This window comes from Balaenoptera ricei, chromosome 14 (genome assembly GCF_028023285.1).
Source record: "Balaenoptera ricei isolate mBalRic1 chromosome 14, mBalRic1.hap2, whole genome shotgun sequence".
In the NCBI taxonomy this organism is placed as follows: Eukaryota; Metazoa; Chordata; class Mammalia; order Artiodactyla; family Balaenopteridae; genus Balaenoptera; species Balaenoptera ricei.
The window spans coordinates 12,105,829-12,120,244 of record NC_082652.1 but is presented as its reverse complement, the minus strand read 5'-3'; the positions used below and the strand labels follow the sequence as shown (position 1 = coordinate 12,120,244).

The following is a 14,416-nucleotide window of genomic DNA, read 5'->3' as shown; positions in this document are numbered from 1 at the left end:
AGTCTTCCCTGATACCTCCAGTCACCCATCTGCAGCAACATTTCACCTCTACCTCTCTTGTCGAAACTTCAAGCCTGGTATAGGGTTGGTTTGGTGCCCACTACCCGACCAGACTGCAGGCTTTGTCAGAGCAGGGCTCACACTTTAATCCGAGCGCCTGCCCTTGGGGCCCGGCACTGGGTCTGCCATTTAACACTCACCATCACACATTTGACAAATGTGCTGACGTCTGCTGCAGAACCACACGTAACTGCTGCTCATCTTTGGCTGATCATTGGTAAATACAACTATGCCAAGATCCATGTCCGCTGAACCCTGTCAGCTATACTTTTACTGGGGATTCAGGGGCATTTTCTGTTGGTAGATCCTTTTCCTTTGATAGATTCATGCGGATTCAATTTTCCAGCATTGCAGGGTCCTGCCCATCATTCTCCTTCCCTAGGAATGGACATGTAAGCAGCATAAACATACGCAGGACTTGCAAAGGCTGGGAGGGGGGCTGACTTGGCTGCTGAAATGAGCCCAAACCAATGGCTTTGGTGAAATCAATGATAAGTAGACAGGGTTTATTAGCCCCTGTGATTACTTGGTTCCTAAAGTTATATCCATTAGGTCACTTTAAAAAGGAATTTCTGGGCTTCCCTGGTGGCGCAGTGGTTGAGAGTCTGCCTGCCAATGCAGGGGACACGGGTTCAACCCCTGGTCTGGGAAGATCCCACATGCCGCTGAGCAACTAGGCCCGTGAGCCACAATTACTGAGCCTGTACGTCTGGAGCCTGTGCTCCGCAACAAGAGAGGCCGCGATAATGAGAGGCCGGCGCACCGCGATGAAGAGTGGCTCCCACTTGCCGCAACTAGAGAAAGCGCTCGCACAGAAACGAAGACCCAACACAGCCATAAATAAATAAATAAATAAATAAATAAATAAATAAATAAATAAATAAATAAACCCAAAAGTTAAAAAAAAAAAAAAAAAGGAATTTGTTCTCTGAAAGGACAGATGGATCAACCAAAGGGGCTAATGCCCAACATTAGATGAGGACTCGGGTCTTAATGCATGGCAAGGTCAAGGTGGGTGGATTCATGCTCAGTTTTTCCTGAACAGTTTGTCCAACCTATGATAACAACCAGGAAAGAGATGGAATTAAATTTCCTTTCAGTACAGAATCTATGGGGATTCTTTACACTGAAGTAAATGTGGCATTATCATAAACGGGCACTGGGCAAAGAGCCAGGACACTGAGGTCCTATCCTAGCATTGTCAATACCGTGCTGTGTGACTTTCTGCAAGTCATGTACCTCTTCTGGGCTTTGGGTTCTCCATCTGTAAAATAAGGGTACTGGACAAGACTTGAGGGCATTAGAATCTCATGGAGAAGTCTTGTTAAAAATACAGAAACTTCAAGTCTCCCCTGGGGACACTGATTCATTAGCTCTGGGGTAGGATCTGGTGTCTCTGCTTTTGACCAGTTCTTTGTGGATTCTGAGGTTGATGGTCCACTGGGCTGATGTTTGGCATTTACCAGATTAGATATGCCCAAAAGCTATCCTGTATTAGAATGAGGGAAATGGTCACGTTTATAGTTGTTGCAGCTTTTGTGCTGTTAACTACATAAACCCACACTGACCGGTGGTGGGAAGCATGCCCCTTTACTCAAACTGGCCAGATGAAAATTGCTCCCGGAACGCCAGATTCAACTGCTGAGTATTCTGGTTGCTAATAGGAAAAAGCCCCAGTTCTAATGGTCATGATTGTTGCCTGCCGCTCTCAACCACATTCCAAGGCTCACCAAGGTATGCACAGACCCAAGAACCTGAGTGACAGGCAACCTAGTGAGTCTTGTCATAAGACACTCCAGAACATACACCCAAGAAGGCAACACAGCCAGACCTGTGTGTGTTCACAACACCCAGATGAACTGACCCCCAAGTCTTCCTGCATCCTAGGAAATTAACACCCCTACCAGCGGGTGGGAAAGATTTTGGATAACTCTCCAGTTGGTACCTTGGACAGTTCCCTGTGGCTCAGCTGCAGAGACCCTCAGACAGCAGCCTACCCAACCATACTACCCCTAGCCTTTCACCCTTTCTGGTGAGGTCCTTCCCCAGGGAAGATAGAGCCTTTGTGGGGGCTGGGGGTGAGTAGGGAGGGCTGGCTTTGGCCATTTGGGGAAAACAAAGAAGAGGCCGGAAGAACAAGCAAACGGCAGGCTGATCTAGAAACCACGTCCACACTACCAGCCCCAGATGGTACCACAGAAGACTTCCCTTCTGGGTTCTCTTTCTTCTATAATCACCAACCTTGGCATAAAAGTATTGTTCCCAGACCACCTTTCACATACGTTATCACAAAATCTTCAAGACAACCCCTTGTGGAAGTTACTGTTCTCATTTTGCAGATAATGGAACTGAAGCTCAGGTAGGTTAAGTGATCAGCCAGAGGTCACACAGCCAACGGAGTGAGCTAAGCTTGGCCTCAAGCAGGGGTCCTTACCAGATCTCTCTACTATGCTGCCTGCTCTTTCCCTACATGGCTGGGCATTTGGGGGAACTCACAATTTCTGGAGACACAGTCATGTCCCTGACTGTTGGCGTAGCCTCCAGCCGTGCAGACGTAGCAGGAAATGAGGTTGTGGGTGCTGAAGCAGGAGCACAGGCTGCTTCCGTGTCCAGATGTGGCAAACCCCCCCACATTAGGAAACTAAAAACTGGGACTGAGGTCCAGTTGTGCCCCTTACCAGGTAGGTGGCTACGAGTGGGTTGCTTGGCTTGCCCTGCCTCAGTTTCCAAAGCTGCAAAATGGGATTCAGATTGCTGTGCTGGTGACCTGGGGAGGTGTTAAAAGTATTCCTGGGGGTATTCCAAGGATACCTTGTGTAACAGCACCTTGGAGACGGCACAAAGCTGTGCACTCTTTCGGGGGCTCCCAGAAACTGGATTGGTGGAAAGGACTGGGGTGGAAAGGACTGGGATGGTGGTGGTGGAAATGGGACAGAACGACCCCCTGTGGATACATGCCAAGGCTTCTCAAATCTGAGATCCTGAGGACAGAGGAGAATGGACATGACTGCTGCGGGCTGGGGCACAAGAGGCTCCTTCCTTGTTTTATCTTAAGTTCAAAATAACAATGGGTGAGGGGTGGGATAGGGAGGGTGGGAGGGAGACGCAAGAGGGAGGAGAAATGGGGATATACATATATGTATAACTGATTCACTTTGTTATACAGCAGAAACTAACACGCCATTGTAAAGCAATTATACTCCAATGAAGATGTTAATAAAATAAAATAACAACGAGGAAAATCAATGCTCCCTTGCACCTTTGTGAACACAGTATGTTTGCCCCAATACCAATTAGGGAAACGTGGAAGAAAGAGGGAAGTTTTCCCTCATTCCTCTGGGGGACCAGCCTGAGAGGCAGCTGCTTCCTTCTCTCTTCCAAGGTTCTGGACCACCAGAGGCCAGATGATGTGTCCTGGGTGCCCTCCCAGCACCACACGCATCTCTGCCCAGGGATGCTGTCTCTCACAGTCGTGTGCTCTTCTGGGGCCCGAAGTTGGGGTTTGAGCTGGGCTATGGGAGTACTTTCACATTTGTGATTTTTTTAAGGTCCCCATGACAGTCACACGAGAAAGGTATTGTTTCCCCCATTTTACAGACAAGAGAACTGAGGCTTAGAGAAGTAAAGGGACTAACTTAAGACCATATAGCAAGTAAACGGTAAATCTAGGATTAGAACCCAGGGGTGTCACTCGAAAGCTGCCTTCCCTCGCTCTACTGCCTTCTGGGCGCGCGCCTCTCCTTTCTGCGTGCCGCCCGAGACGGCGCGGTCTGAGCGAGCCCTCCGGCCGCGATGCCCTGGGGATGGAGGCGAGGGTCTCGAGGTCTCTAGAGCACAGTTCGGAGAACCCTGTCCGGACTCTCGGGCCCAAGGACACCTCGGGTGGCTCTGGAAGTTGGATCTCACGGGGACCCTGTTCCGACCCTTGGCTACCTGGCGGTAAACCCACCGCTCGTGGTGCGCTGTCCGGCCCCGAATCCCAGCAGAGTGTGCCCCTCGCCCGCCGGGAGCTCTAGAGCCTCCTTCGAGCAGGAGGCACAACTTTCCTAGGTTCTAGGAGCCAGCGCTCTTGCACCCCAATCCCGCCCGGACGCAATAAGTAAGAGGTGCAGGCGGTCCCGCCATTACCGGGAGCGCAGTAAGAACCCTATAGCAAAGTTGGAAACCAGGCGGGAGCAACAACGTTTCCCAGGAGCGGAGCCCTCCCGGCCTCGGGCCCCCCACCGAGGGTGGCGAGCGATGCCAAAGAGTCCGCCATTACCGCGGGCTCGCGGTGGCCGTGCCTCCGGAGAGCCGGGCACGGAGGAAAGCTGAAAGTTGAGGTTGGGCAGGTGCAACGATCCCCCGGGACTGGCGTCCCCCAGCCTCCGGCTGCCCGCGGGGGGTAGCGCGAGGTGCCCAAAGGGGCCGCCATTACCGCAGCTCCGAGCCGAGCGCGCGGCGGAAGAGGGACACTGGTCCCTGCAAAGTTGGAGCGCGGCGGGCGCGACAACGGCCGGGACCGGAGCCCCCGGCCTGGGGCTGCCTGCTGGGAGGAGATCGAGGCCGCCGGGACCAAGTTGGGACGCGCGCAAAGCCTGCGCCTCCCCGCGAGCCCTGGGGGCTGGCGCGAGAGCAGGGATCCCTAGCGGACAGCGAGGGGATGCGGGACGCCCGGGCCGAGAACTCACCTGCTGCCGGGCCGGGCAGTGCCGAGGCTGCCTGCTTGCGCTGCGCACCCGCCCGCCCGCCCGCTGCTCCGCTCGCCCGCCCGCCTCCTCCTCCTCCTTCTCCTCCTCCTCCTCCTTTCCCCGGGCGTCCGCAGCCACCGCGCGCCCGGTTCCAAATCCTCCCGGTCCGCCGCCCCGCGCGGCTGGAAGGCGCCAGTCGCACCCACTCACCTCTGGGTAGGAGACGCGCGCATCCCTCCCCCTTCCCCTCCGCTTTGTGCCTCTCTGATCCCTTCCCGCCCCCTCTCCCCGAGCCCCACCCCTCCCAGGTCCCCTCCCCTCCCTCCGCCCCAGCGAGAACCCAAGTTCGGGACGGAGGCCCTGGGCTTCCCCGGCGCAGTGCCGGGCGCCCTGCGCGCGCCCCTGGCTCACCCCGTCCGCCCGGCAGCCGCTTGCCGCCTGGCCGCCCCGAGGAGCCGCGGGGCTAAGTAGCTCCTCGCCCAGCGGCCGGAAACGCGACATAAATATGTAGGGGCAGAGCCGTGAGCTCAGCGAGGGTCGCGAGGGGGAATTTATTTCTTAATGTCCCTCCTTTATCCTATCATCGCTGAAACAAATTAGCGGTGACGTCCAACCCGGCTGGTTTATGGGTGTGGGGAGGGAGACGTCGCAACCCTCATTAAAAGAGCCGCTCTGGGCTCCAAAGCATACATCTTTTATATAACCCAATTTCCATTTTTTTTTTTCCTATCAGGAAACACACACACACACACACACACACACACACACACACACACACACACATACACACCCCATGACAATTTCTGGGAGCCTGGAGGGGGCTGAGTGTAGCCACAGGGCAGCTCCCTTTGGGCAGAGAGGGCCCCACAGGAGGCAGGGATGGTTATTTCTGCCTCTACATCAGTGCTGGGATAACATTCCTTAATGGGACAGTGGGACACGCTCGGCGCCGCTGGAAGCCCCAAGGAGCCTGAGTTCTGAGCCCGGCTCTTGGGAGGGCAGACAGGCAGAGAGGCGGCCGGTTCTGGAAATGTTGCCTTGTTCTGTTCTTCCCTGGAGCAGCGCTCAGGCCTGGCAGCTGGAGAGGGGCAAGGATGGAGGGGACAGGCTCACCTGTGGCCTGGTAAACCTGCAGGTGAGAGAGGCCTAGGGCTGGGCTGGGAGGAGGGGAGGAGGCAGAGAAGCAAGATTTCCTTCCTTGCTTAGGGGCCCTAACATATGGGTAACCATATAAACCCGGCTCAAAAGCTGTCTTTTCCTGGGCAGATTGCAAAGGATTTTGCATTTCACTGTTGCTGCTCACACACTCTTGGGGAAGTGGGGGGAACAAGGAAAGAGAGGAGAATTCAGCCACACACACACACACACACACACACACACACACACACACACACATACACACGGCACCTGGCTCTGGGTGGCTTGATTTCCCCCTCCCAGCCCTGTTGAGTGGAGAAAGCCCACTCAGGCTCTGAGTAGTGCAGAGAAGAGGCAACGAGGAATCCCCCCTCTTGTCACTAATAAATGCTTTTCTAATTGTCTTTCACATCAAGCACCGGGAGAAGGGGGTGTGACTTCGGGGACAGGAAGAGGGGTGGGGGGGGGGATGAGGTGGGAGAGGAAAGAATGAAGACGCTGTTGGAGCCGTGGGCGTGGGCGTGTGGCGGTCTGTTTGCCTTCAACACGCTGAAAGGAAGACGCGAGAAATTCCCTCTCAGCCCCAGGGCTCTGCCACCTCCTGACCGTGACACGCGGTGCAAGGTTCAGAGCCTCAGTTTCCCCAGCAGTGAAATGGGCCTGGGGTCGTTATGAAGATGCCAATGACGAGGTGATGCTGGTGAAGCTCTTGGCACAGTGCCTGGCATATAGTAAATGCTCAGTAAACAGTAGCCCCAAGTAATAATAGCCATGATGAGAATAAGTACAGGGACATGCATGCTGGATGGGGCGTCCCAGGGAAGCGTCCAACCTGGGCGCGGCTTCCCCTGCCTGAAACATCTCAAAGTTGAGCGCTGGGCTTCAGTGGTATCAGAGTCAGACTCAGAGCACTGCTCCCCTCAATTACCATGGCAACTGGGGAAAATCAGGAAGCCAGAAGAAGAGGATCTGCTCTTCCACTGGGCTGGCCGTTCACCTGCTCCAAACAGCTCCTGTGTGTGCCTGCCCATGTGCGGCTCAGGGCCAGAGGCGGCCCCAGGCTGGGGCACCTTCTATCCCGGAGCACCAGCTGCTCTTAATGGGGAGAAGCGTGGTTCGTGGGGGGTGGGCAGCCACAGGATGGTGGGGTCAGGGCCAAGGCTGGACTGTGCCCGCAGAAGGCAGAGTTGGCCTGGGTTTGGGGAGAGGGGGACAGAAACCCCACTCCCCCAGGTCTGTCTTCGCCATCAGGTGTCCTGGCGCTGTTGAGGGCAAAGCACGGTAATGCAGCTCTCCAGAGGCAGAGATTTGGGAAGACAGACTTCTGAGACCAGGGAAGGAGCCAGTTACAACCGGAGTCCAGTGTGTGTGTGTGTGTGTGTGTGTGTGTGTGTGTGTGTGAGAGAGAGAGAGAGACAGAGAGACAGAGAGACAGAGACATCAGCAGAGAGAGATAAAGAGGAAGAGAGAGGCAGAAAGAGAGGGGAAAGGAAGAGGGAAAGAGAGACAGAGACTCCCCTTCCCTTACTCTGTTTTTTTCGCTAGCATTAAGGGGACTAGTAACCATACTAGTTGTCGCAGTGGAAAGGATAACGGCTATCTTGTATTGAGTACCTTTCATTTTGCCAGTCTTGAGCCAAGGATTTTATAGGTATATCTCATTGACTCATCACAGAAATTGTAAGGGATGATTGCTTTTTCTTATTCTTATTTTACAGACGGGAAAGTGGAGGCTCTGAGAGGCAAAGTGACTTGCTCCAGTTAATTGGTGGTAAAAACAGCTATTAGAACTCGGTCCTACTGACCCCAAAGTGGGGCTCTTCCTGCCTCCCCTTTCGCCTTGTGGAGAAAGAGTGAAGATGTTGTTGCCGTCTTTCGGGGAGGGTAGGGGTGTGTCTGGCGTTTGGGATCCCTCCTTGGTTGTGCCAGAGAGCTTCAAAAACTGGTGCTAAAAGACCAGAGCCTCATAGCCACATGGTGGCCCTCGGACTATGCAGAGGGACGGTCCCCCAAAAGCTCCTCGGGTGTGGTACCCTCTGCAGTCTCTCCCGCTTAAAGGCTGCTTGGGCTTTGCCTCTAACCTGATTCCACCAGGACCTCCTTGGTGTTCGGGGGAGATGTTGATAACGCCTCCCCCCTCCAAGTGCTGTTGAGCTCAACCAGCCGAGACCCATCCAGGGGTCAGCCCAGAATAAGCTCTCCATAAATGGTCATCATGATAACAATCATTCTTGGATCTTCTCTCGGGCCCACACCCTCCATCCCTGTGTGGATGGTGGGTGGGTAAAAGGCTTCTCCCGGCTGAAGAGAGGCCGTCCCCTCTCCCCGCTCTCTGCCACCCTGGACCCTAACCAGTCCCCACCCAGCAGCTTAGAGGTGGGCCCAGGGGAGCAGAGGGCTCTGGCGCAGCCAAGGGGAGGGGAGGGAAGGAGGAGGTTGGCCGATGTGCTGCCACCGAGGGGGTAATACATTATCCAGGGCTAATGAAAACATAATTATCTTCTTTTGGCTGCAGAGAGGGGCTAATTCAATAGGCTGCGATCGAAAGGCATCTGCTGAATTCACCCAGCAGTGAAAACACTTGAAGGGCTTGGGCAGGGTGAGCAGGCAGAGGGCGGCTGGCCGGGTCCTGCAGCTGTGTCAAGGTGGGGGCTCCCCCAGGGGAGGGGGGCACGGGGTGCGGGGCAGAAGCCGCAAAGGGGGTGCGGCAGCTGACAGGTGTCCTCCGAACAGACAGACTGGGGCTACTTTCTCGCCATTAACTTGGGCCGGTCCTTTGCCTGTCTGAGCCTCAGCTTCCTCATCTGTAAAATGGGGTTAATACTGCCTCCCTCCCATTGACTGGGAGGAATAGATGAGAAATGGGAGATGGGTCCTGGCACCTACTCAGTAAGTGTCTAACAAGACCTCACCACTCCCCCGCTGCTTTGCGGGGCCAGCGCTACTCAGCCTTCAGGTCTTAGCGTAAGCATCCCCTCTTTGGAGACGCCCCTGCTCTGAGCTCCCACAGCACCCTGCCCACACACCCTGTTGTGTTTCATAACACAACACACTTTAGAATATTTACTGTTTCAGCTGGACTGTTAACAGCTCCACAAAGGCATGGCAGGTCTGTCTCATTTGTCCCTGGAAGCCAGTGCTTCTCAAAGCATGTTCCCTGGACCGGAGGCCTCAGCACGTCCTGAGAATGTATTCAAAATGCCAGTTCTTGGGTCCTGCCCCAGACCTGCTGAGCCAGACACTCAGATTGGGGCCCAGCCATCTGTGTTTTGCACAAACTCTCTAGGTGGTCCTGATTCACACTCAAGTGTGAGAACCTCTGCTCCAGCCCCAAACCCCAAAAATGTTTGGTGAATAAACGGATGAAGAGCTTACTGGGGTCCAGCTATGTGATGACCTTAACTCCCTTATTAGCCATCAGCTGTATACCAAACTGTGCATTATGTCATTAAACCCTCCCAGCCATGCCCTTGTCCACCCCTTGTCATCCCACACGCACCTCCATCCCCAAGCAATGCCCCTTGGTCTGCTGCTCCGTCCTGAGTTGAAGGCTCACAGGGGTGTTGAAAGACCCAGGGGTGCCTCGTCTGTGTCCCCCCTGCTCCCACTGCACATAGCTCCCCTTACCTCAAGTAGTCCCTCACCCCTCTCCACCCTACCCGACCCTACTCACCCAGGGCCCCTGATTCTGGAAAAGAATTCAGCTTTCGATCCTGCCCCTGGGTTCTTGGCTGGGGAAGTCGGTCAGATGTGCTTGTAAAGGATTGAGCCCATGGGTCAGTCTTAAAAAGTTAGAGAGGCCCAGCACTGTGGCAGGGCCCTTGGAGATGGCTGTCGCCAACCCTGGCGTTTTATACTTAGGGAGGTCAAGGTCCAGGGAGGTGTGGCAATTCATCCAAGGGCAACAGACTGTCAGAGGCCCATCAGATCCCTGTCATGGCTCCCAGTTCAGGATCCCTAAGAGGGCTGGGTCACCGTTGCGGCCCTGGGGAGGGGGCGTCTGGGAGAGGGCAGGCCAGCAGGGTCAGGGCACAGAAACAGGATTATGTGAGAGCCTGGAACCCCCAGGAGGCATGGGAATGTCAAAGCCCCTGGGATGGCTGCCAAGTGGTCAAACACCTCGTAGACATTCGCAGGATTCTGACAGGAAAGAAATAAGGAGCAGCCCTTTAAGGCTTAAAGAGGCAGCCTGCGCAGAAGAGGCACTAGATTTGAAACCGGAACATCTGCCTCTCAGACCTGGCTTTGCCACTAATGGGCTGTGTGAGCTTGGGCAAACCCCTTGGCATCTCTGGGTCTCAGAAGGTGATCTTAAACCCAAGGATAGCCAACTCCCTGGAATTAAATGCAAAATCAAGTGCAAGTGTATTTTTCTGGGGTAGAGGATTTGTAGTAGTCGGTGGCTATTTAAAGAAGGCTGAGACCTGGAAAAGGTTAAGAGCAACAGAACCAGATGGTCTCTCAGGGCGCTTTAGTGGCCAAAAAGGAGGCAACTTCTTGCCTGAGAAACCCCGCGGGCAAGTTTGTTGGCGCCCTTTGCCCTGCGCAGCCTATTTGGCAAAGCGGCAGTTCCCCGAATAGCCGACAGATGGCGCTAAACCTTCACTGTAGCTTTCCTGTTTTCCGGAGACCTGCCAGATAGGTCCGTGCTTCTGTTTACTCAGCTTTGGGGACCTGGGGCCTGGGTCCCTGATACGTGGGGCTGACTTGAGTGGGATGAGAGCCCTGGGCCACCCCTGGGACTGCTTGTATCTGGTTGCCATCCTATCTTGCAGCGTCTGTCCACAGAGGAGGCATCTAAAAGGATGTGAGGGTAGGGGCGTTAGGGTGTTGGGGGAGAAGAGGGGTGGAGGTCTCCAGCACCTGAGGGCACCAACTGAAAAATAGGCAGGAACCCTAAGTTTGCTGTTCATATCTCCTGCACTGCCAATATAGGACCTCCTACCTGTGCTTCCCCCATTCCAACTCAAGGCACCATATCTCAGAATCCTGTAAACCTGAAGGGTCTGATGGCCTGTCACACTGGGGTGTAAGGGGCCAATTAAAATATTTGCATCTTGAAGGCAATGGCAGGGAGAAGCCAATGCTACCAGGGAACAGATGAAGCGGGCTGGGTCAGGCAGCAGGGAGTAGTGGGGCCTGGGGCTAACTGGAGTGAGTGCCCTAACTAAAGGCATTCACACACAAATGTTTTCAAAGCGACCTTCCACCAAAATAAACTGCTATGGCCAGCAGTGTGAGAACTCTGACCAAGAAAATGGACTTCAGCCCCTGAGTGGAGGTGTTTCAGTGCAAGGGAGTTCTTAATCAGAACAAAAAAAGCAGAGCTCCTTTAACTGTCAGGTACATAAAATTCACCTGAGAAGAGGACTACTGCTTCCTGGATTCTGCCTCCACAGCTTTTGAATCTGTAGGTCTCAGGTGGTGGTAATTTTTTAGCAAGCTCCTGGGGGAAGCTGAGGCAGGCAGCCTTCTGGTCCCAAGTTGGCAACTCTGTGCCTGTCCGTCCACTCCAGTGAGCTGGGTAGGGACCTCATCCTCAGCCTGCAGATGCTCGGAGTTCAATGACACAGCATCTCAGCAACGATGACACCCCTCCCCCACCAAAGCAGCCCTCTCTCACAGTTCTGCTCCTCCGCACCATACTACAGACATGCACAGAAAAGATGACACACCTGGGCTTATTTCTAAGAATTAAGGAAAATTCTGAGAGCAGTCCCTGGGAGAGGGTAACGGGGAGGTGGTAGGGAGAGGAGGAGGTCCAGTTCCAGCTCGATATTCCAGAAAGCTACCAAAACTAGGGTCAAGGTGTGTGACCTCTCATCTGACTCTGTCCTCATCCCCTCTGTGTGTGACCTTGGGCAAGGCCCCGCCCCTCTCTGGGGCGCTGTTTCCCCTTGTATAAAATTAAAGGGGTTGGACGGGAGCAGAGCTCCCTCCTCTGTTCTCCGACCCCCCTGGGGCTCTGCAGCAGTGTCTTGGGGGCTGCCAGTGGTGCAGGTGGAGGGGCAAGGGTGCTGCGGACTCCCCTTCCATTCGAGTTGATCTGTTTGTATCTAGCTTCCTCATGTAGCTTTCATTTGAAAAACAAATCTGAGCGATGGGTCTGGACGCTTTCATGGCATCTTCTATGGTCCATTTAATAGACATGCCCTGCCTCCTCTTTTTTGGTGGACCAGGGGCTGGGACAACCGAGACCCCCAGGGAGGATTTCTGGCCCCTGGAACACTCAGTCCAGTGGGGAAATCAGACAAGCCCCCAGGCCATGAGCGGTGACAACCCAGCCTGCTGGCGTGCTGGCACTGTGCTGTCTATACCTCCTCGAACCCCAGAAAGGGATCCCGCTGGCCTCACTCTGACTTTTAAAGCCATAATGAGAGAACCCACTTCCTTCTCCCTAGCCTGACAGCCCAGAGTTTCATTAGTGTCATGTGTTTTGGCATTTGATTTATTCAAACTGACACTCGAGCAAACTGTCTTATACTCTTCTCTAATTGTGGGGAAAAGAGGAGTGTGCAAGTTTATGGTGTGATTTCAAAGCTCCCGAGTCAGTCTTGGGGTTTGCTACTTCCTGGTTGTGCGACCGTAGGCAGGTTAATTACCCGTTCGGAGCCTCTGCTTTCTTAGCTGTTAAAACTGGGGATGATGATAGTCCCTACCTGATAGGCTTGTGCTGATTAAATGAGATCATGCTTGTGAAGCCCTTACTTAGCACAGTCTTTGGCACACAGTACATGCTCAATTAATGGTAGCTCCTCCTCCTTTTATAATTATTATTATCTTTAGTATTATTATTATTAATTGTGTGAGGTTCTCGTCTCTGTTTTGAGATCAGAAGCCCTTTGAGGGATATGGGCCATGTCTGAATCCATTTTTGATGTTCTCCAACATGCCTAGCAGTTTGCTGGCGCATCCCAAGTGCTCAGTATCTAGATTTAATCGCATGGAGAAATCAGGATAGATTCTCTATTACAGTGGTTCTCAAAGTCTGGTCCCCAGACCAGCAGCCTCAGCATCTCCTGGGAGTTAGAAATGCAGGTTTTCTGGACCCACCCCAGACTTACTGACTCAGCAGCTCTGGGGGTGTGGTCTGGCAACTTGGGTTTCGACAAGCCTTCAGTGATTCTGATGCATCTTTAAGTTTGAGAATCACTTCTCTACACTGATGATTTTCAAACTTGTTTTGGAACTTAGCAATATTAAAAACAAAAATTCCAAATGGAATTGTATGCAGAAGCCAAGATATAAAATAGGTGAAAGAGAAGCTACTTAGGAATCGTGGGGTGAGGGCGAGACCCCTGCCCACCTGTCCTCCTCCTGGGAGCCCCCAAGCACTTAGGACTTCTGCAAATAGAGTTTAAAAAGCACAGCCTTACAATTTTTCATCCTCCTACCCATCATCTACCCACCCATCTATCCACCCACTCATCCACGCATCCATACACGCAGTAGCACTTAGCACTTACTACATTTCAGCACTTCATGTATATTACCTCTCACCCACTTGGTAAGTGGCAGAGCCAAGATTTGAACCCAGGAAGACTGGCTCCAGGGTCTATGTAATTAACATGATGGTCGCTGATATTGAGAAGCAAGCGGGGAGAGGGAGCAGTTGGGGGCTTAGAAAGATGGGGTAGCAACTGAAAAATAAGCTAAGCATCACTTCTTCAAGATCACCATGGTTACCATTTCTAGAGCACTGCCTATGGGCCATGTTAACCCTCCTTAATCTTCACAGTCACTCTGCAAATACTGGCCTACTTTCTGGGGAAACCGAGTCACAGAGAGGCAGAATTACTTGCTCAAGGACACACAGCTAAGCAGTGGCAGCTCCAGAATTTGAACCTAGGTTTGTTGGACTTCAAAGCCCACTAATCTTAAGGGGAAATTCTGGCTGAAGTGAAGCCTTAGAGGGTTGGAGTGACCTCAGGGCAAGGGGGTGTGTTGACTAGACTTGGGGACAGGGTTGGGCTGACCCAGCCTTGGAGCCAAAGAGAAGACAGAGAGACAAAGAGGGTGAATGAGAAAATCTGGGCCCCTCCTGAACTTTCTAGCCCAGAGTATCCACATCATTGTTGTATCCCACCAGCTGACATTATGATAAAGAGAGAGAGAGTAGGCACCGGAGCCAAGCAAGACTGGGCCAAATCCTGGCTTTGCCTCTTGCTGGCTGTGTGACCTTGGGCAAGTTACCTAATGTCTCTGAGCCCCAGTAACTACCTGCCTTCCAAAAGCTTTGAAAATCACAGTTAACAAACAGCTACAAGGCACCTGGTGGGTAGTAGGCATTCAACCAATGTCCTACTACAAATGCCATTCATTTACTCATTCATTCAACAAATATTGACCGTAGTACCTTCTGGCAGTGCAGCAGCTGTATCACCCTGGCGCCCACCATGCCCATACGTGCCTAACCAACTTCCAGCTGGCAGCACCTCCAGCTCTTTCACAGAAGAAATATCAGGAAATTAACATCTCCCCCTTGAAGTACCTTCAACCAATGCCTGACAGGAGCAGGAGGGCCCCAACTCCCTTGACCCCTGAGTAGG

The 14,416-nt window shown here is 53.3% G+C and overlaps 1 protein-coding gene across 2 annotated transcripts in view; it reads right to left on the bottom strand.

The window, feature by feature from the left end:
- The window catches only part of NOS1 (nitric oxide synthase 1), a 189,486-nt gene that overhangs the window by 114,053 nt on the left and 61,017 nt on the right, over nucleotides 1-14,416 (bottom strand). The gene's annotated exons all lie outside the window — the stretch shown is intronic.